Genomic DNA, 22,203 nt, shown 5'->3' on the forward strand with positions numbered 1-22,203 from the left:
TGTCCTGGTTGTCATCTTACCATGTCAATATACCGGTCATCCGGGTTGTCGTCTTACTGTTTCATTATACCTGTCATCCTGGTTGTCATCTAACTGTGTCTTTATACCTGTTGTCCTGGTTGTCATCTTACTGCATCATTATACCTGTTGTCCTGGTTGTCATCTTACTGCGTCATTATACCTGTTGTCCTGGTTGTCATCTTACTGCATCATTATACCTGTTGTCCTGGTTGTCATCTTACTGCGTCATTATACCTGTTGTCCTGGTTGTCATCTTACTGTGTCATTATACCGGTCATCCTGATGTGTTGTCTTACTGTGTCAATATACCTGTTGTCCTCATGTGTCGTCTTACCGGTCATTATACCTGTTGTCCTGGTTGTCATCTTACCGCGTCATTATACCTGTCATCCTGGGTGTCATCTTACTGCGTCATTATACCCGTCATCCTGATGTGTCGTCATGATGTGTCGTCTTACGGCGTCATTATACCTGTTGTCCTGGTTGTCATCTTACTGCGTCATTATACCTGTTGTCCTGGTTGTCATCTTACTGTGTCATTATACCGGTCATCCTGATGTGTTGTCTTACTGTGTCAATATACCTGTTGTCCTCATGTGTCGTCTTACCGGTCATTATACCTGTTGTCCTGGTTGTCATCTTACCGCGTCATTATACCTGTTGTCCTGGTTGTCATCTTACTGTGTCATTACACCTGTTGTCCTGGATGTCATCTTACTGTGTCATTATACCTGTTGTCCTGGTTGTCATCTTACTGCGTCATTATACCTGTTGTCCCGGTTGTCATCTTACTGTGTCATTATACCTGTCGTAATGATGTGTCGTCTTACTGCGTCATTATACTTGTTGTCCTGGTTGTCATCTTACTGTGTGATTATACCTGTCGCCCTGATGTGTCGTCTTACTACGTCATTATACCTGTCATCCTGGTTGTCATCTCACTGTGTCATTATGCCTGTTGTCCTGGTTGTCATCTTACTGTGTCATTATACCTGTTGTCCTGGTTGTCATCTTACTATGTCAATATACCGGTCATCCGGGTTGTCGTCTTACTGTTTCATTATACCTGTCATCCTGGTTGTCATCTTACTGTGTCATTGTGCCTGTTGTCCTGATGTGTCGTCTTACTGCGTCATTATACCTGTTGTGCTGGTTGTCATCTTACTGTGTCATTATACCTGTTGTCCTGGTTGTCATCTTACTGTGTCATTATACCTGTTGTCCTGGTTGTCATCTTACTGTGTCAATATACCGGTCATCCAGGTTGTCATCTTACTGTGTCATTATACCTGTTGTCCTGGTTGTCATCTTACTGTGTCATTATACCTGTCGTCCTGATGTGTCGTCTTACTGCGTCATTATACCTGTTGTCCTGGTTGTCATTTTACTGTGTCATTATACCCGTCATCCTGATGTGTCGTTTTGCTGCGTCATTATACCCGTCATCCTGGTTGTCATCTTACTGCGTCATTATACCTCTTGTCCTGGTTGTCATCTTACTGTGTCATTATACCTGTCGTCATGATGTGTCGTCTAACTGCGTCATTATACTTGTTGTCCTGGTTGTCATTTTACTGTGTCATTATACCCGTCATCCTGATGTGTCGTCTCGCTGCATCATTATACCAGTCATCCTGGTTGTCATCTTACTGCGTCATTACACCTGTTGTCCTTGTTGTCATCTTACTGTGTCATTATACCTGTCGTCCTGGTTGTCATCTTACTGTGACATTATACCTGTCGCCCTGATGTGTCGTCTTACTACGTCATTATACCTGTCATCCTGGTTGTCATCTTACTGTGTCATTATACCTGTTGACCTGGTTGTCATCTTACTGTGTCATTATACCTGTTGACCTGGTTGTCATCTTACTGTGTCATTATACCTGTCGACCTGATGTGTCGTCATGATGTGTCGTCTTACTGCGTCATTATACCTGTTGTCCTGGTTGTCATCTTACTGTGTCATTATACCTGTTGTCCTGGTTGTCATCTTACTGTGTCAATATACCGGTCATCCGGGTTGTCATCTTACTGTGTCATTATACCGGTCATCCTGATGTGTTGTCTTACTGTGTCAATATACCGGTCATCCTGGTTGTCATCTAACTGTGTCATTATACCTGTTGTCCTGCTTATCATCTTATTTTGTCATTATACCTGTCGTCCTGATGTGTCGTCCTGATGTGTCGTCTTACTGCGTCATTATACCCGTCATCCTGATGTGTTGTCTTACTGTGTCATTATACCTGTCATCCTGGTTGTCATCCTAATGTGTCATTATACCTGTTGTCCTGGTTGTCATCTTACTGTGTCATTATACCCGTCATCCTGATGTGTTGTCTTACCGGTCATTATACCTGTTGTCTTGGTTGTCATCTTACTGTGTCATTATACCTGTCATCCTGGTTGTCATCTTACTGCGTCATTGTACCTGTCGTCCTGATGTGTCTTCTTACTGCGTCAGTATTCCCGTCATCCTGGTTGTCATCTAACTGTGTCATTATACCTGTCATCCTGGTTGTCATCTCACTGTGTCATTATACCTGTTGTCCTGGTTGTCATCTTACTGGGTCATTATACCTGTTGTCCTGGTTGTCATCTTACTGTGTGATTATACCTGTCGCCCTGATGTGTCGTCTTACTACGTCATTATACCTGTCATCCTGGTTGTCATCTTTCTGCGTCATTATACCTGTTGTCCTGGTTGTCATCTTACTGTGTCATTATACCCGTCATCCTGGTTGTCATCTTACTGTGTCATTATACCTGTTGTCCTGGTTGTCATCTTACTGTGTGATTATACCTGTTGTCCTGGTTGTCATCTTACTGTGTCAATATACCGGTCATCCGGGTTGTCATCTTCCTGTGTCATTATACCCGTCATCCTGGTTGTCATCTTACTGTGTCATTATACCTGTTGTCCTGCTTATCATCTTATTTTGTCATTATACCTGTCGTCCTGATGTGTCGTCCTGATGTGTCGTCTTACTGCGTCATTATACCCGTCATCCTGATGTGTTGTCTTACTGTGTCATTATACCTGTCATCCTGGTTGTCATCTTAATGTGTCATTATACCTGTTGTCCTGGTTGTCATCTTACTGTGTCATTATACCCGTCATCCTGATGTGTTGTCTTACCGGTCATTATACCTGTTGTCTTGGTTGTCATCTTACTGTGTCATTATACCTGTCATCCTGGTTGTCATCTTACTGCGTCATTGTACCTGTCGTCCTGATGTGTCTTCTTACTGCGTCAGTATTCCCGTCATCCTGGTTGTCATCTAACTGTGTCATTATACCTGTCATCCTGGTTGTCATCTCACTGTGTCATTATACCTGTTGTCCTGGTTGTCATCTTACTGGGTCATTATACCTGTTGTCCTGGTTGTCATCTTACTGTGTGATTATACCTGTCGCCCTGATGTGTCGTCTTACTACGTCATTATACCTGTCATCCTGGTTGTCATCTTACTGCGTCATTATACCTGTTGTCCTGGTTGTCATCTTACTGTGTCATTATACCCGTCATCCTGGTTGTCATCTTACTGTGTCATTATACCTGTTGTCCTGGTTGTCATCTTACTGTGTGATTATACCTGTTGTCCTGGTTGTCATCTTACTGTGTCAATATACCGGTCATCCGGGTTGTCATCTTCCTGTGTCATTATACCCGTCATCCTGGTTGTCATCTTACTGTGTCATTATGCCTGTTGTCCTGGTTGTCATCTTACTGTGTCATTATACCTGTTGTCCTGGTTGTCATCTTACTATGTCAATATACCGGTCATCCGGGTTGTCATCTTACTGTGTCATTATACCGGTCATCCTGATGTGTTGTCTTACTGTGTCAATATACCTGTTGTCCTCAATGTGTCGTCTTACCGGTCATTATACCTGTTGTCCTGGTTGTCATCTTACTGCGTCATTATACCTGTTATCCCGGTTGTCATCTTACTGTGTCATTATACCTGTCGTCATGATGTGTCGTCTTACTGCGTCATTATACTTGTTGTCCTGGTTGTCATTTTACTGTGTCATTATACCCGTCATCCTGATGTGTCGTCTCGCTGCGTCATTATACCAGTCATCCTGGTCGTCATCTTACTGCGTCATTATACCTGTTGTCCTTGTTGTCATCTTACTGTGTCATTATACCTGTCGTCCTAGTTGTCATCTTACTGTGACATTATACCTGTCGCCCTGATGTGTCGTCTTACTACGTCATTATACCTGTCATCCTGGTTGTCATCTTACTGCGTCATTATACCTGTTGTCCTGGTTGTCATCTTACTGTGTCATTATACCTGTCATCCTGGTTGTCATCTTACTGTGTCATTATACCTGTTGACCTGGTTGTCATCTTACTGTGTCATTATACCTGTCGACCTGATGTGTCGTCATGATGTGTCGTCTTACTGCGTCATTATACCTGTTGTCCTGGTTGTCATCTTACTGTGTCATTATACCTGTTGTCCTGGTTGTCATCTTACTGTGTCAATATACCGGTCATCCGGGTTGTCATCTTACTGTGTCATTATACCTGTCGTCATGATGTGTCGTCTTACTGCGTCATTATACTTGTTGTCCTGGTTGTCATTTTACTGTGTCATTATACCCGTCATCCTGATGTGTCGTCTCGCTGCGTCATTATACCAGTCATCCTGGTTGTCATCTTACTGCGTCATTATACCTGTTGTCCTTGTTGTCACCTTACTGCGTCATTATACCTGTTGTCCTGGTTGTCATCTTACTGTGTCATTATACCTGTCATCCTGGTTGTCATCTTACTGTGTCATTATACCTGTTGACCTGGTTGTCATCTTACTGTGTCATTATACCTGTCGACCTGATGTGTCGTCATGATGTGTCGTCTTACTGCGTCATTATACCTGTTGTCCTGGTTGTCATCTTACTATATCAATATTCCGGTCATCCGGGTTGTCATCTTACTGTGTCATTATACCTGTCATCCTGGTTGTCATCTTACTGCGTCATTATACCTGTTGTCCTGATGTGTTGTCTTACTGTGTCATTATACCTGTCATCCTGGTTGTCATCTTAATGTGTCATTATACCTGTTGTCCTGGTTGTCATCTTACTGCGTCATTATACCTGTTGTCCTGGTTGTCATCTTACTGTGTCATTATACCTGTTGTCCTGGTTGTCATCTTACTGCGTCATTATACCTGTTGTCCTGGTTGTCATCTTACTGCGTCATTATACCTGTTGTCCTGGTTGTCATCTTACTGTCTCATTACACCTGTTGTCCTGGTTGTCATCTTACTGTGTCATTATACCTGTTGTCCTGGTTGTCATCTTACTGCGTCATTATACCTGTTGTCCTGGTTATCATCTTACTGTGTCATTATACCTGTCGTCCTGATGTGTCGTCTTACTGCGTCATTATACCTGTTGTCCTGGTTGTCATTTTACTGTGTCATTATACCCGTCATCATGGTTGTCATCTTACTGCGTCATTATACCTGTTGTCCTGGTTGTCATCTTACTGTGTCATTATACCTGTCGTCCTAATGTGTATTCTTACTGCGTCATTATTCCCGTCATCCTGGTTGTCATCTAACTGTGTCATTATACCTGTTGTCCTGCTTATCATCTTATTGTGTCATTATACCTGTCGTCCTGATGTGTCGGCCTGATGTGTCGTCTTACCCGTCATTATACCTGTTGTCCTGGTTGTCATCTTACTGTGTCATTATTCCTGTTGTCCTGGTTGTCATCTTACTGCGTCATTCTACCTGTTGTCCTGGTTGTCATCTTACTGTGTCATTATACCCGTCATCCTGATGTGTTGTCTTACCGGTCATTATACCTGTTGTCTTGGTTGTCATCTTACTGTGTCATTATACCCGTCATCCTGATGTGTTGTCTTACCGGTCATTATACCTGTCATCCTGGTTGTCATCTTACTGCTTCATTATACCTGTTGTCCTGGTTGTCATCTTACTGTGTCAATATACCAGTCATCCGGGTTGTCATCTTACTGTGTCATTATACCTGTCATCCTGGTTGTCATCTTACTGCGTCATTATACCTGTTGTCCTGGTTGTCATCTTACTGTGTCATTATACCTGTTGTCCTCATTTGTCGTCTTACCGGTCATTATACCTGTTGTCCTGGTTGTCATCTTACTGTGTGATTATACCTGTCGCCCTGATGTGTCGTCTTACTACGTCATTATACCTGTCATCCTGGTTGTCATCTTACTGCGTCATTATACCTGTTGTCCTGGTTGTCATCTTACTGTGTCATTATACCCGTCATCCAGGTTGTCATCTTACTGTGTCATTATACCTGTTGTCCTGGTTGTCATCTTACTGTGTGATTATACCTGTTGTCCTGGTTGTCATCTTACTATGTCAATATACCGGTCATCCGGGTAGTCATCTTACTGTGTCATTATACCGGTCATCCTGATGTGTTGTCTTACTGTGTCAATATACCTGTTGTCCTCATGTGTCGTCTTACCGGTCATTATACCTGTTGTCTTGGTTGTCATCTTACTGTGTCATTATACCCGTCATCCTGGTTGTCATCTTACTGCGTCATTATACCTGTTGTCCTGGTTGTCATCTTACTATATCAATATTCCGGTCATCCGGGTTGTCATCTTACTGTGTCATTATACCTGTCATCCTGGTTGTCATCTTACTGCGTCATTATACCTGTTGTCCTGATGTGTTGTCTTACTGCGTCATTATACCTGTCATCCTGGTTGTCATCTTAATGTGTCATTATACCTGTTGTCCTGGTTGTCATCTTACTGCGTCATTATACCTGTTGTCCTGGTTGTCATCTTACTGTGTCATTATACCTGTTGTCCTGGTTGTCATCTTACTGCGTCATTATACCTGTTGTCCTGGTTGTCATCTTACTGCGTCATTATACCTGTTGTCCTGGTTGTCATCTTACTGTGTCATTACACCTGTTGTCCTGGTTGTCATCTTACTGTGTCATGATACCTGTTGTCCTGGTTGTCATCTTACTGCGTCATTATACCTGTTGTCCTGGTTATCATCTTACTGTGTCATTATACCTGTCGTCCTGATGTGTCGTCTTACTGCGTCATTATACCTGTTGTCCTGGTTGTCATTTTACTGTGTCATTATACCCGTCATCATGGTTGTCATCTTACTGCGTCATTATACCTGTTGTCCTGGTTGTCATCTTACTGTGTCATTATACCTGTCGTCCTGATGTGTATTCTTACTGCGTCATTATTCCCGTCATCCTGGTTGTCATCTAACTGTGTCATTATACCTGTTGTCCTGCTTATCATCTTATTGTGTCATTATACCTGTCGTCCTGATGTGTCGGCCTGATGTGTCGTCTTACCCGTCATTATACCTGTTGTCCTGGTTGTCATCTTACTGTGTCATTATTCCTGTTGTCCTGGTTGTCATCTTACTGCGTCATTCTACCTGTTGTCCTGGTTGTCATCTTACTGTGTCATTATACCCGTCATCCTGATGTGTTGTCTTACCGGTCATTATACCTGTTGTCTTGGTTGTCATCTTACTGTGTCATTATACCCGTCATCCTGATGTGTTGTCTTACCGGTCATTATACCTGTCATCCTGGTTGTCATCTTACTGCTTCATTATACCTGTTGTCCTGGTTGTCATCTTACTGTGTCAATATACCAGTCATCCGGGTTGTCATCTTACTGTGTCATTATACCTGTCATCCTGGTTGTCATCTTACTGCGTCATTATACCTGTTGTCCTGGTTGTCATCTTACTGTGTCATTATACCTGTTGTCCTCATTTGTCGTCTTACCGGTCATTATACCTGTTGTCCTGGTTGTCATCTTACTGTGTGATTATACCTGTCGCCCTGATGTGTCGTCTTACTACGTCATTATACCTGTCATCCTGGTTGTCATCTTACTGCGTCATTATACCTGTTGTCCTGGTTGTCATCTTACTGTGTCATTATACCCGTCATCCAGGTTGTCATCTTACTGTGTCATTATACCTGTTGTCCTGGTTGTCATCTTACTGTGTGATTATACCTGTTGTCCTGGTTGTCATCTTACTATGTCAATATACCGGTCATCCGGGTAGTCATCTTACTGTGTCATTATACCGGTCATCCTGATGTGTTGTCTTACTGTGTCAATATACCTGTTGTCCTCATGTGTCGTCTTACCGGTCATTATACCTGTTGTCTTGGTTGTCATCTTACTGTGTCATTATACCCGTCATCCTGGTTGTCATCTTACTGCGTCATTCTACCTGTTGTCCTGGTTGTCATCTTACTGTGTCATTATACCCGTCATCCTGATGTGTTGTCTTACCGGTCATTATACCTGTTGTCTTGGTTGTCATCTTACTGTGTCAATATACCGGTCATCCAGGTTGTCATCTTACTGTGTGATTATACCTGTCGCCCTGATGTGTCGTCTTACTACGTCATTATACCTGTCATCCTGGTTGTCATCTTACTGCGTCATTATACCTTTTGTCCTGGTTGTCATCTTACTGTGTCATTATACCCGTCATCCTGGTTGTCATCTTACTGTGTCATTATACCTGTTGTCCTGGTTGTCATCTTACTGTGTCATTATACCTGTCGACCTGATGTGTCGTCATGATGTGTCGTCTTACGGCGTCATTATACCCGTCATCCTGATGTGTTGTCTTACTGTGTCTTTATACCTCTTGTCCTGGTTGTCATCTTACTGTGTCATTATACCTGTCGTCATGATGTGTCGTCTTACTGCGTCATTATACTTGTTGTCCTGGTTGTCATTTTACTGTGTCATTATACCCGTCATCCTGATGTGTCGTCTCGCTGCGTCATTATACCAGTCATCCTGGTTGTCATCTTACTGCGTCATTATACCTGTTGTCCTTGTTGTCATCTTACTGCGTCATTATACCTGTTGTCCTGGTTGTCATCTTACTGTGTCATTATACCTGTCATCCTGGTTGTCATCTTACTGTGTCATTATACCTGTTGACCTGGTTGTCATCTTACTGTGTCATTATACCTGTCGACCTGATGTGTCGTCATGATGTGTCGTCTTACTGCGTCATTATACCTGTTGTCCTGGTTGTCATCTTACTATATCAATATTCCGGTCATCCGGGTTGTCATCTTACTGTGTCATTATACCTGTCATCCTGGTTGTCATCTTACTGCGTCATTATACCTGTTGTCCTGACGTGTTGTCTTACTGTGTCATTATACCTGTCATCCTGGTTGTCATCTTAATGTGTCATTATACCTGTTGTCCTGGTTGTCATCTTACTGCGTCATTATACCTGTTGTCCTGGTTTTCATCTTACTGTGTCATTATACCTGTTGTCCTGGTTGTCATCTTACTGCGTCATTATACCTGTTGTCCTGGTTGTCATCTTAATGTGTCATTATACCTGTTGTCCTGGTTGTCATCTTACTGCGTCATTATACCTGTTGTCCTGGTTGTCATCTTACTGTGTCATTATACCGGTCATCCTGATGTGTTGTCTTACTGTGTCAATATACCTGTCATCCTGGTTGTCATCTTACTGTGTCATTATACCTGTTGTCCTGGTTGTTATCTTACTGTGTCATTATACCTGTCGTCCTGATGTGTCGTCCTGATGTGTCGTCTTACTGCGTCATTATACCCGTCATCCTGATGTGTTGTCTTACTGTGTCATTATACCTGTCATCCTGGTTGTCATCTTAATGTGTCATTATACCTGTCGTCCTGATGTGTCGTCTTACTGCGTCATTATACCTGTTGTCCTGGTTGTCATCTTACTGTGTCATTACACCTGTCGTCCTGATGTGTTGTCTTACTGCGTCATTATACCTGTTGTCCGGGTTGTCATTTTACTGTGTCATTATACCCGTCATCCTGATGTGTCGTCTTGCTGCGTCATTATACCTGTTGTCCTGGTTGTCCTCTTACCGCGTCATTATACCTGTCATCCTGGTTGTCATCTTACTGCGTCATTGTACCTGTTGTCCTGATGTGTCGTCTTACTGCGTCATTATACCTGTTGTCCTGGTTGTCATCTTACTGTGTCATTACACCTGTTGTCTTGGTTGTCATCTTACTGTGTCATTATACCTGTTGTCCTGGTAGTCATCTTACTATGTCAATATACCGGTCGTCCTGGTTGTCATTTTAATGTGTCATTATACCCGTCATCATGGTTGTCATCTTACTGCGTCATTATACCTGTTGTCCTGGTTGTCATCTTACTGCGTCATTATACCGGTCATCCGGGTTTTCATCTTACTGTGTCATTATACCTGTCATCCTGGTTGTCATCTTACTGCGTCATTATACCTGTTGTCCTGGTTGTCATCTTACTGTGTCATTATACCCGTCATCCTGGTTGTCATCTTACTGTGTCATTATACCTGTTGTCCTGGTTGTCATCTTACTATATCAATATTCCGGTCATCCGGGTTGTCATCTTACCGTGTCATTATACCTGTCATCCTGGTTGTCATCTTACTGCGTCATTATACCTGTTGTCCTGATGTGTTGTCTTACTGTGTCATTATACCTGTCATCCTGGTTGTCATCTTAATGTGTCATTATACCTGTTGTCCTGGTTGTCATCTTACTGCGTCATTATACCTGTTGTCCTGGTTGTCATCTTACTGCGTCATTATACCTGTTGTCCTGGTTGTCATCTTACTGTGTCATTATACCGGTCATCCTGATGTGTTGTCTTACTGTGTCATTATACCCGTCATCCTGATGTGTCGTCTTGCTGCGTCATTATACCTGTTGTCCTGGTTGTCCTCTTACCGCGTCATTATACCTGTCATCCTGGTTGTCATCTTACTGCGTCATTGTACCTGTTGTCCTGATGTGTCGTCTTACTGCGTCATTATACCTGTTGTCCTGGTTGTCATCTTACTGTGTCATTACACCTGTTGTCTTGGTTGTCATCTTACTGTGTCATTATACCTGTTGTCCTGGTAGTCATCTTACTATGTCAATATACCGGTCGTCCTGGTTGTCATTTTAATGTCTCATTATACCCGTCATCATGGTTGTCATCTTACTGCGTCATTATACCTGTTGTCCTGGTTGTCATCTTACTGCGTCATTATACCTGTTGTCCTGGTTGTCATCTTACTGTGTCATTATACCGGTCATCCTGATGTGTTGTCTTACTGTGTCAATATACCTGTTGTCCTCATGTGTCGTCTTACCGGTCATTATACCTGTTGTCCTGGTTGTCCTCTTACCGCGTCATTATACCTGTCATCCTGGTTGTCATCTTACTGCGTTATTGTACCTGTTGTCCTGATGTGTCGTCTTACTGCGTCATTATACCTGTTGTCCTGGTTGTCATCTTACTGTGTCATTACACCTGTTGTCCTGGTTGTCATCTTACTGTGTCATTATACCTGTTGTCCTGGTAGTCATCTTACTATGTCAATATACCGGTCGTCCGGGTTGTCATCTTACTGTTTCATTATACCTGTCATCCTGGTTGTCATCTTACTGTGTCATTATACCTGTTGTCCTGGTTGTCATCTTACTGCGTCATTATACCTGTTGTCCTGGTTGTCATCTTACTGCGTCATTATACCTGTTGTACTGGTTGTCATCTTACTGTGTCATTATACCGGTCATCCTGATGTGTTGTCTTACTGTGTCAATATACCTGTTGTCCTCATGTGTCGTCTTACCGGTCATTATACCTGTTGTCCTGGTTGTCATCTTACCGCGTCATTATACCTGTCATCCTGGGTGTCATCTTACTGCGTCATTATACCCGTCATCCTGATGTGTCGTCATGATGTGTCGTCTTACGGCGTCATTATACCTGTTGTCCTGGTTGTCATCTTACTGCGTCATTATACCTGATGTCCTGGTTGTCATCTTACTGTGTCATTATGCCTGTCGCCCTTATGTGTCGTCTTACTACATCATTATACCTGTCGTCCTGATGTGTCTTCTTACTGCGTCATTATTCCCATCATCCTGGTTGTCATCTACCTGTGTCATAATACCTGTTGTCCTGCTTATCATCTTATTGTGTCATTATACCTGTCGTCCTGATGTGTCGACCTGATGTGTCGTCTTACCCGTCATTATACCCGTCATCCTGGTTGTCATCTTACTGCGTCATTATACCTGTTGTCTTGGTTGTCATCTTACTGTGTCATTATTCCTGTTGTCCTGGTTGTCATCTTACTGCGTCATTCTACCTGTTGTCCTGGTTGTCATCTTACTGTGTCATTATACCCGTCATCCTGATGTGTTGTCTTACCGGTCATTATACCTGTTGTCTTGGTTGTCACCTTACTGTGTCATTATACCTGTCATCCTGGTTGTCATCTTACTGCTTCATTATACCTGTTGTCCTGGTTGTCATCTTACTGTGTCAATATACCGGTCATCCGGGTTGTCATCTTACTGTGTGATTATACCTGTCGCCCTGATGTGTCGTCTTACTACGTCATTATACCTGTCATCCTGGTTGTCATCTTACTGCGTCATTGTACCTGTTGTCCTGGTTGTCATCTTACTGTGTCATTATACCCGTCATCCTGGTTGTCATCTTACTGTGTCATTATACCTGTTGTCCTGGTTGTCATCTTACTGTGTCATTATACCTGTCGACCTGATGTGTCGTCATGATGTGTCGTCTTACGGCGTCATTATACCCGTCATCCTGATGTGTTGTCTTACTGTGTCTTTATACCTGTCATCCTGGTTGTCACCTTACTGTGTCATTATACCGGTCATCCGGGTTGTCATCTTACTGTGTCATTATACCGGTCATCCTGATGTGTTGTCTTACTGTGTCAATATACCGGTCATCCTGGTTGTCATCTCACTGTGTCATTATACCTGTTGTCCTGGTTGTCATCTTACTGGGTCATTATACCTGTTGTCCTGGTTGTCATCTTACTATGTCAATATACCGGTCATCCGGGTTGTCGTCTTACTGTTTCATTATACCTGTCATCCTGGTTGTCATCTAACTGTGTCATTATACCTGTTGTCCTGCTTATCATCTTATTGTGTCATTATACCTGTCGTCCTGATGTGTCGGCCTGATGTGTCGTCTTGCTGCGTCATTATACCTGTCATCCTGATGTGTTGTCTTACTGTGTCATTATACCTGTCATCCTGGTTGTCATCTTAATGTGTCATTATACCTGTTGTCCTGGTTGTCATCTTACTGCGTCATTATACCTGTTGTCCTGGTTGTCATCTTACTGTGTCAATATACCGGTAGTCCGGGTTGTCATCTTACTGTTTCTTTATACCCGTCATCCTGGTTGTCATCTTACTATGTCAATATACCCGTCATCCTGGTTGTCATCTTACTGTGTCATTATACCCGTCATCCTGGTTGTCATCTTACTGTGTCATTATACCTGTTGTCCTGGTAGTCATCTTACTGTGTCATTATACCTGTTGTCCTGGTTGTCATCTTACTATGTCAATATACCGGTCATCCGGGTTGTCATCTTACTGTGTCATTATACCGGTCATCCTGATGTGTTGTCTTACTGTGTCAATATACCTGTTGTCCTCAATGTGTCGTCTTACCGGTCATTATACCTGTTGTCTTGGTTGTCATCTCACTATGTCATTATACCTGTTGTCCTGGTTGTCATCTTACTGGGTCATTATACCTGTTGTCCTGGTTGTCATCTTACTATGTCAATATACCGGTCATCCGGGTTGTCGTCTTACTGTTTCATTATACCTGTCATCCTGGTTGTCATCTAACTGTGTCATTATACCTGTTTTCCTGCTTATCATCTTATTGTGTCATTATACCTGTCGTCCTGATGTGTCGTCTTGCTGCGTCATTATACCCGTCATCCTGATGTGTTGTCTTACTGTGTCATTATACCTGTCATCCTGGTTGTCATCTTAATGTGTCATTATACCTGTTGTCCTGGTTGTCATCTTACTGCGTCATTATACCTGTTGTCCTGGTTGTCATCTTACTGTGTCAATATACCGGTCGTCCGGGTTGTCATCTTACTGTTTCTTTATACCCGTCATCCTGGTTGTCATCTTACTATGTCAATATACCCGTCATCCTGGTTGTCATCTTACTGTGTCATTATACCCGTCATCCTGGTTGTCATCTTACTGTGTCATTATACCTGTTGTCCTGGTAGTCATCTTACTGTGTCATTATACCTGTTGTCCTGGTTGTCATCTTACTATGTCAATATACCGGTCATCCGGGTTGTCATCTTACTGTGTCATTATACCGGTCATCCTGATGTGTTGTCTTACTGTGTCAATATACCTGTTGTCCTCAATGTGTCGTCTTACCGGTCATTATACCTGTCGTCCTGGTTGTCATCTTACTGTGACATTATACCTGTCGCCCTGATGTGTCGTCTTACTACGTCATTATACCTGTCATCCTGGTTGTCATCTTACTGCGTCATTATACCTGTTGTCCTGGTTGTCATCTTACTGTGTCATTATACCTGTTGTCCTGGTTGTCATTTTACTGTGTCAATATACCGGTCATCCGGGTTGTCATTTTACTGTGTCAATATACCGGTCGTCCGGGTTGTCATCTTACTGTTTCTTTATACCCGTCATCCTGGTTGTCATCTTACTATGTCAATATACCCGTCATCCTGGTTGTCATCTTACTGTGTCATTATACCCGTCATCCTGGTTGTCATCTTACTGTGTCATTATACCTGTTGTCCTGGTAGTCATCTTACTGTGTCATTATACCTGTTGTCCTGGTTGTCATCTTACTATGTCAATATACCGGTCATCCGGGTTGTCATCTTACTGTGTCATTATACCGGTCATCCTGATGTGTTGTCTTACTGTGTCAATATACCTGTTGTCCTCAATGTGTCGTCTTACCGGTCATTATACCTGTCGTCCTGGTTGTCATCTTACTGTGACATTATACCTGTCGCCCTGATGTGTCGTCTTACTACGTCATTATACCTGTCATCCTGGTTGTCATCTTACTGCGTCATTATACCTGTTGTCCTGGTTGTCATCTTACTGTGTCATTATACCTGTTGTCCTGGTTGTCATTTTACTGTGTCAATATACCGGTCATCCGGGTTGTCATCTTACTGTGTCATTATACCTGTTGTCCTGGTTGTCATCTTACTGTGTCAATATACCGGTCATCCGGGTTGTCATCTTACTGTGTCATTATACCGGTCATCCTGATGTGTTGTCTTACTGTGTCAATATACCGGTCATCCTGGTTGTCATCTAACTGCGTCATTATACCTGTTGTCCTGGTTATCATCTTACTGTGTCATTATACCTGTCGTCCTGATGTGTCGTCTTACTGCGTCATTATACCTGTTGTCCTGGTTGTCATTTTACTGTGTCATTTTACCCGTCATCATGGTTGTCATCTTACTGCGTCATTATACCTGTTGTCCTGGTTGTCATCTTACTGTGTCATTATACCTGTTGTCCTGGTTGTCATCTCACTGTGTCATTATACCTGTCGTCCTGATGTGTCTTCTTACTGCGTCAGTATTCCCGTCATCCTGGTTGTCATCTAACTGTGTCATTATACCTGTTGTCGTGGTTGTCATCTTACCGCGTCATTATACCTGTCATCCTGGGTGTCATCTTACTGCGTCCTTATACCTGTCATCCTGATGTGTTGTCTTACTGTGTCATTATACCTGTCATCCTGGTTGTCATCTCACTGTGTCATTATACCTGTTGTCCTGGTTGTCATCTTACTGGGTCATTATACCTGTTAGACTTAGACTTAGACTTAGACTCAACTTTATTGATCCCTTTGGGATGACTCCCTCTGGGAAATTCAGTCTCCAGCAGCTTATACAGTACAATACAATAGGAAAGAATCAGTACACAGAGGGTAAAAAATAAAGATCAAAATATATATATCTATCGATATATATATATATAAAAAAGTACAAAATTAGATAACAAAATATGTTGTCCTGGTTGTCATCTTACCATGTCAATATACCGGTCATCCGGGTTGTCGTCTTACTGTTTCATTATACCTGTCATCCTGGTTGTCATCTAACTGTGTCATTATACCTGTTGTCCTGGTTGTCATCTTACTCCGTCATTATACCTGTTGTCCTGGTTGTCATCTTACCGCGTCATTATACCTGTTGTCCTGGTTGTCATCTTACTGTGTCATTACACCTGTTGTCCTGGATGTCATCTTACTGTGTCATTATACCTGTCGACCTGATGTGTCGTCATGATGTGTCGTCTTACTGCGTCATTATACCTGTTGTCCTGTTTGTCATCTTACTGTGTCATTATACCTGTTGTCCTGGTTGTCATCTTACTGTGTCAATATACCTGTCGCCCTGATGTGTCGTCTTACTACGTCATTATACCTGTCAACCTGGTTGTCATCTCACTGTGTCATCATACCTGTTGTCCTGGTTGTCATCTTACTGTGTCATTATACCTGTTGTCCTGGTTGTCATCTTACTGTGTCATTATACCTGTCGACCTGATGTGTCGTCATGATGTGTCGTCTTACGGCGTCATTATACCCGTCATCCTGATGTGTTGTCTTACTGTGTCTTTATACCTGTCATCCTGGTTGTCACCTTAATGTGTGATTATACCTGTTGTCCTGGTTGTCATCTTACTGTGTGATTATACCTGTTGTCCTGGTTGTCATCTTACTGCGTCATTATACCCGTCATCCTGATGTGTTGTCTTACTGTGTCGTTATACCTGTCATACTGGTTGTCATCTTACTGCGTCATTATACCTGTCGTCCTGGTTGTAATCTTAATGTGACATTATACCTGTCTCCCTGATGTGTCGTCTTACTACGTCATTATACCTGTCATCCTGGTTGTCATCTTACTGCGTCATTATACCTGTTGTCCTGGTTGTCATTTTACTGTGTCATTATACCCGTCATCCTGATGTGTCGTCTTGCTGCGTCATTATACCCGTCATCCTGGTTGTCATCTTACTGGGTCATTATACCTGTTGTCCTGGTTGTCATTTTACTGTGTCATTATACCGATCATCCGGGTTGTCATCTTACTGTGTCATTATACCCGTCATCCTGGTTGTCATCTTACTGTGTCATTATACCTGTTGTCCTGTTTGTCATCTTACTGCGTCATTATACCTGTTGTCCTGGTTGTCATCTTACTGTGTCATTATTCCTGTTGTCCTGGTTGTCATCTTACTGCGTCATTATACCTGTTGTCCTGGTTGTTATCTTTCTGTGTCATTATACCTGTCGTCCTGATGTGTCGTCTTACTGCGTCATTATACCTGTTGTCCTGTTTGTCATTTTACTGTGTCATTATACCCGTCATCCTGATGTGTCGTCTTGCTGCGTCATTATACCCGTCATCCTGGTTGTCATCTTACTGGGTCATTATACCTGTCATCCTGGTTGTCATCTTACTGCGTCATTATACCTGTTGTCCTCGTTGTCATCTTACTGTGTCATTATATCTGTCATCCTGGTTGTCATCTTACTGTGTCATTATACCTGTTGACCTGGTTGTCATCTTACTGTGTCATTATACCTGTCGACCTGATGTGTCGTCATGATGTGTCGTCTTACTGTGTCATTATACCTGTTGTCCTGTTTGTCATCTTACTGTGTCATTATACCTGTTGTCCTGGTTGTCATTTTAATGTGTCATTATACCCGTCATCATGGTTGTCATCTTACTGCGTCATTATACCTGTTGTCCTGGTTGTCATCTTACTGTGTCATTATACCTGTCGTGATGATGTGTCTTCTTACTGCGTCATTATTCCCGTCATCCTGGTTGTCATCTAACTGTGTCATTATAGCTGTTGTCCTGCTTATCATCTTATTGTGTCATTATACCTGTCGTCCTGATGTGTCGGCCTGATGTGTCGTCTTACCCGTCATTATACCTGTTGTCCTGGTTGTCATCTTACCGCGTCATTATACCTGTAGTCCTGGTTGTAATCTTACTGTGACATTATACCTGTCGCATTGATGTGTCGTCTTACTACGTCATTATACCTGTCATCCTGGTTGTCATCTTACTGCGTCATTATACCTGTTGTCCTGGTTGTCATCTTACTGTGTCATTATACCTGTCATCCTGGTTGTCATCTTACTGTGTCATTATACCTGTTGACCTGGTTGTCATCTTACTGTGTCATTATACCTGTCGACCTGATGTGTCGTCATGATGTGTCGTCTTACTGCGTCATTATACCTGTTGTCCTGTTTGTCATCTTACTGTGTCATTATACCTGTCGACCTGATGTGTCGTCATGATGTGTCGTCTTACTGCGTCATTATACCTGTTGTCCTGTTTGTCATCTTACTGTGTCATTATACCTGTTGTCCTGGTTGTCATCTTACTGTGTCAATATACCGGTCATCCGGGTTGTCATCTTACTGTGTCATTATACCGGTCATCCTGATGTGTTGTCTTACTGTGTCAATATACCTGTTGTCCTCATTTGTTGTCTTACCGGTCATTATACCTGTTGTCCTGGTTGTCATCTTACTTTGTTATTATACCTGTCGCCCTGATGTGTCGTCTTACTACGTCATTATACCTGTCATCTTGGTTGTCATCTTACTGTGTCATTATACCCGTCATCCTGATTGTCATCTTACTATGTCATTAAACCTATTGTCCTGGTTGTCATCTTACTGTGTCATTATACCTGTCGACCTGATGTGTCGTCATGATGTGTCGTCTTACTGCGTCATTATACCTGTTGTCCTGGTTGTCATCTTACTGTGTCATTATACCTGTTGTCCTGGTTGTCATCTTACTGTGTCAATATACCAGTCATCCGGGTTGTCATCTTACTGTGTCATTATACCGGTCATCCTGATGTGTTGTCTTACTGTGTCAATATACCGGTCATCCTGGTTGTCATCTAACTGTGTCATTATACCTGTTGTCCTGCTTATCATCTTATTTTGTCATTATACCTGTCGTCCTGATGTGTCGTCCTGATGTGTCGTCTTACTGCGTCATTATACCCGTCATCCTGATGTGTTGTCTTACTGTGTCATTATACCTGTCATCCTGGTTGTCATATTAATGTGTCATTATACCTGTTGTCCTGGTTGTCATCTTACTGTGTCATTATACCCGTCATCCTGATGTGTTGTCTTACCGGTCATTATACCTGTTGTCTTGGTTGTCATCTTACTGTGTCATTATACCTGTCATCCTGGTTGTCATCTTACTGCGTCATTATACCTGTTGTCCTGGTTATCATCTTACTGTGTCATTATACCTGTCGTCCTGATGTGTCGTCTTACTGCGTCATTATACCTGTTGTCCTGGTTGTCATTTTACTGTGTCATTATACCCGTCATCATGGTTGTCATCTTACTGCGTCATTATACCTGTTGTCCTGGTTGTCATCTTACTGTGTCATTATGCCTGTCGTCCTGATGTGTATTCTTACTGCGTCATTATTCCCGTCATCCTGGTTGTCATCTAACTGTGTCATTATACCTGTTGTCCTGCTTATCATCTTATTGTGTCATTATACCTGTCGTCCTGATGTGTCGGCCTGATGTGTCGTCTTACCCGTCATCATACTGTGTCATTATTCCTGTTGTCCTGGTTGTCATCTTACTGCGTCATTCTACCTGTTGTCCTGGTTGTCATCTTACTGTGTCATTATACCCGTCATCCTGATGTGTTGTCTTATCGGTCATTATACCTGTTGTCTTGGTTGTCATCTTACTGTGTCATTATACCCGTCATCCTGATGTGTTGTCTTACCGGTCATTATACCTGTCATCCTGGTTGTCATCTTACTGCTTCATTATACCTGTTGTCCTGGTTGTCATCTTACTGTGTCAATATACCAGTCATCCGGGTTGTCATCTTACTGTGTCATTATACCTGTCATCCTGGTTGTTATCTTACTGCGTCATTATACCTGTTGTCCTGGTTGTCATCTTACTGTGTCATTATACCTGTTGTCCTCATTTGTCGTCTTACCGGTCATTATACCTGTTGTCCTGGTTGTCATCTTACTGTGTGATTATACCTGTCGCCCTGATGTGTCGTCTTACTACGTCATTATACCTGTCATCCTGGTTGTCATCTTACTGCGTCATTATACCTGTTGTCCTGGTTGTCATCTTACTGTGTCATTATACCCGTCATCCTGGTTGTCATCTTACTGTGTAATTATACCTGTTGTCCTGGTTGTCATCTTACTGTGTGATTATACCTGTTGTCCTGGTTGTCATCTTACTATGTCAATATACCGGTCATCCGGGTAGTCATCTTACTGTGTCATTATACCAGTCATCCTGATGTGTTGTCTTACTGTGTCAATATACCTGTTGTCCTCATGTGTCGTCTTACCGGTCATTATACCTGTTGTCTTGGTTGTCATCTTACCGTGTCATTATACCCGTCATCCTGGTTGTCATCTTACTGTGTCATTATACCTGTCGTCCTGATGTGTCTTCTTACTGCGTCATTATTCCCGTCATCCTGGTTGTCATCTACCTGTGTCATAATACCTGTTGTCCTGCTTATCATCTTATTGTGTCATTATACCTGTTGTCCTGATGTGTCGGCCTGATGTGTCGTCTTACCCGTCATTATACCCGTCATCCTGGTTGTCATCTTACTGCGTCATTATACCTGTTGTCTTGGTTGTCATCGTACTGTGTCATTATTCCTGTTGTCCTGGTTGTCATCTTACTGTGTCATTATTCCTGTTGTCCTGGTTGTCATCTTACTGCGTCATTCTACCTGTTGTCCTGGTTGTCATCTTACTGTGTCATTATACCCGTCATCCTGATGTGTCGTCTCGCTGCGTCATTATACCCGTCATCCTGGTTGTCATCTTACTGCGTCATTATATCCGTCATCCTGGTTGTCATCTTACTGCGTCATTATACCTGTCATCCTGGTTGTCATCTTACTGGGTCATTATACCTGTTGTCCTGGTTGTCATCTTACTGTGTGATTATACCTGTCGCCCTGATGTGTCGTCTTACTACGTCATTATACCTGTCATCCTGGTTGTCATCTTTCTGCGTCATTATACCTGTTGTCCTGGTTGTCATCTTACTGTGTCATTATACCCGTCATCCTGGTTGTCATCTTACTGTGTCATTATACCTGTTGTCCTGGTTGTCATCTTACTGTGTGATTATACCTGTTGTCCTGGTTGTCATCTTACTGTGTCAATATACCGGTCATCCGGGTTGTCATCTTCCTGTGTCATTATACCCGTCATCCTGGTTGTCATCTTACTGTGTCATTATACCTGTTGTCCTGCTTATCATCTTATTTTGTCATTATACCTGTCGTCCTGATGTGTCGTCCTGATGTGTCGTCTTACTGCGTCATTATACCCGTCATCCTGATGTGTTGTCTTACTGTGTCATTATACCTGTCATCCTGGTTGTCATCTTAATGTGTCATTATACCTGTTGTCCTGGTTGTCATCTTACTGTGTCATTATACCCGTCATCCTGATGTGTTGTCTTACCGGTCATTATACCTGTTGTCTTGGTTGTCATCTTACTGTGTCATTATACCTGTCATCCTGGTTGTCATCTTACTGCGTCATTGTACCTGTCGTCCTGATGTGTCTTCTTACTGCGTCAGTATTCCCGTCATCCTGGTTGTCATCTAACTGTGTCATTATACCTGTCATCCTGGTTGTCATCTCACTGTGTCATTATACCTGTTGTCCTGGTTGTCATCTTACTGGGTCATTATACCTGTTGTCCTGGTTGTCATCTTACTGTGTGATTATACCTGTCGCCCTGATGTGTCGTCTTACAACGTCATTATACCTGTCATCCTGGTTGTCATCTTACTGCGTCATTATACCTGTTATCCTGGTTGTCATCTTACTGTGTCATTATACCCGTCATCCTGGTTGTCATCTTACTGTGTCATTATACCTGTTGTCCTGGTTGTCATCTTACTGTGTGATTATACCTGTTGTCCTGGTTGTCATCTTACTGTGTCAATATACCGGTCATCCGGGTTGTCATCTTCCTGTGTCATTATACCCGTCATCCTGGTTGTCATCTTACTGTGTCATTATGCCTGTTGTCCTGGTTGTCATCTTACTGTGTCATTATACCTGTTGTCCTGGTTGTCATCTTACTATGTCAATATACCGGTCATCCGGGTTGTCATCTTACTGTGTCATTATACCGGTCATCCTGATGTGTTGTCTTACTGTGTCAATATACCTG

This window comes from Semicossyphus pulcher, unplaced genomic scaffold (assembly GCF_022749685.1).
Source record: "Semicossyphus pulcher isolate SPU_LCO1_2020_fin unplaced genomic scaffold, fSemPul1.0.p SCAF_21, whole genome shotgun sequence".
Taxonomy (NCBI): Eukaryota; Metazoa; Chordata; class Actinopteri; order Labriformes; family Labridae; genus Semicossyphus; species Semicossyphus pulcher.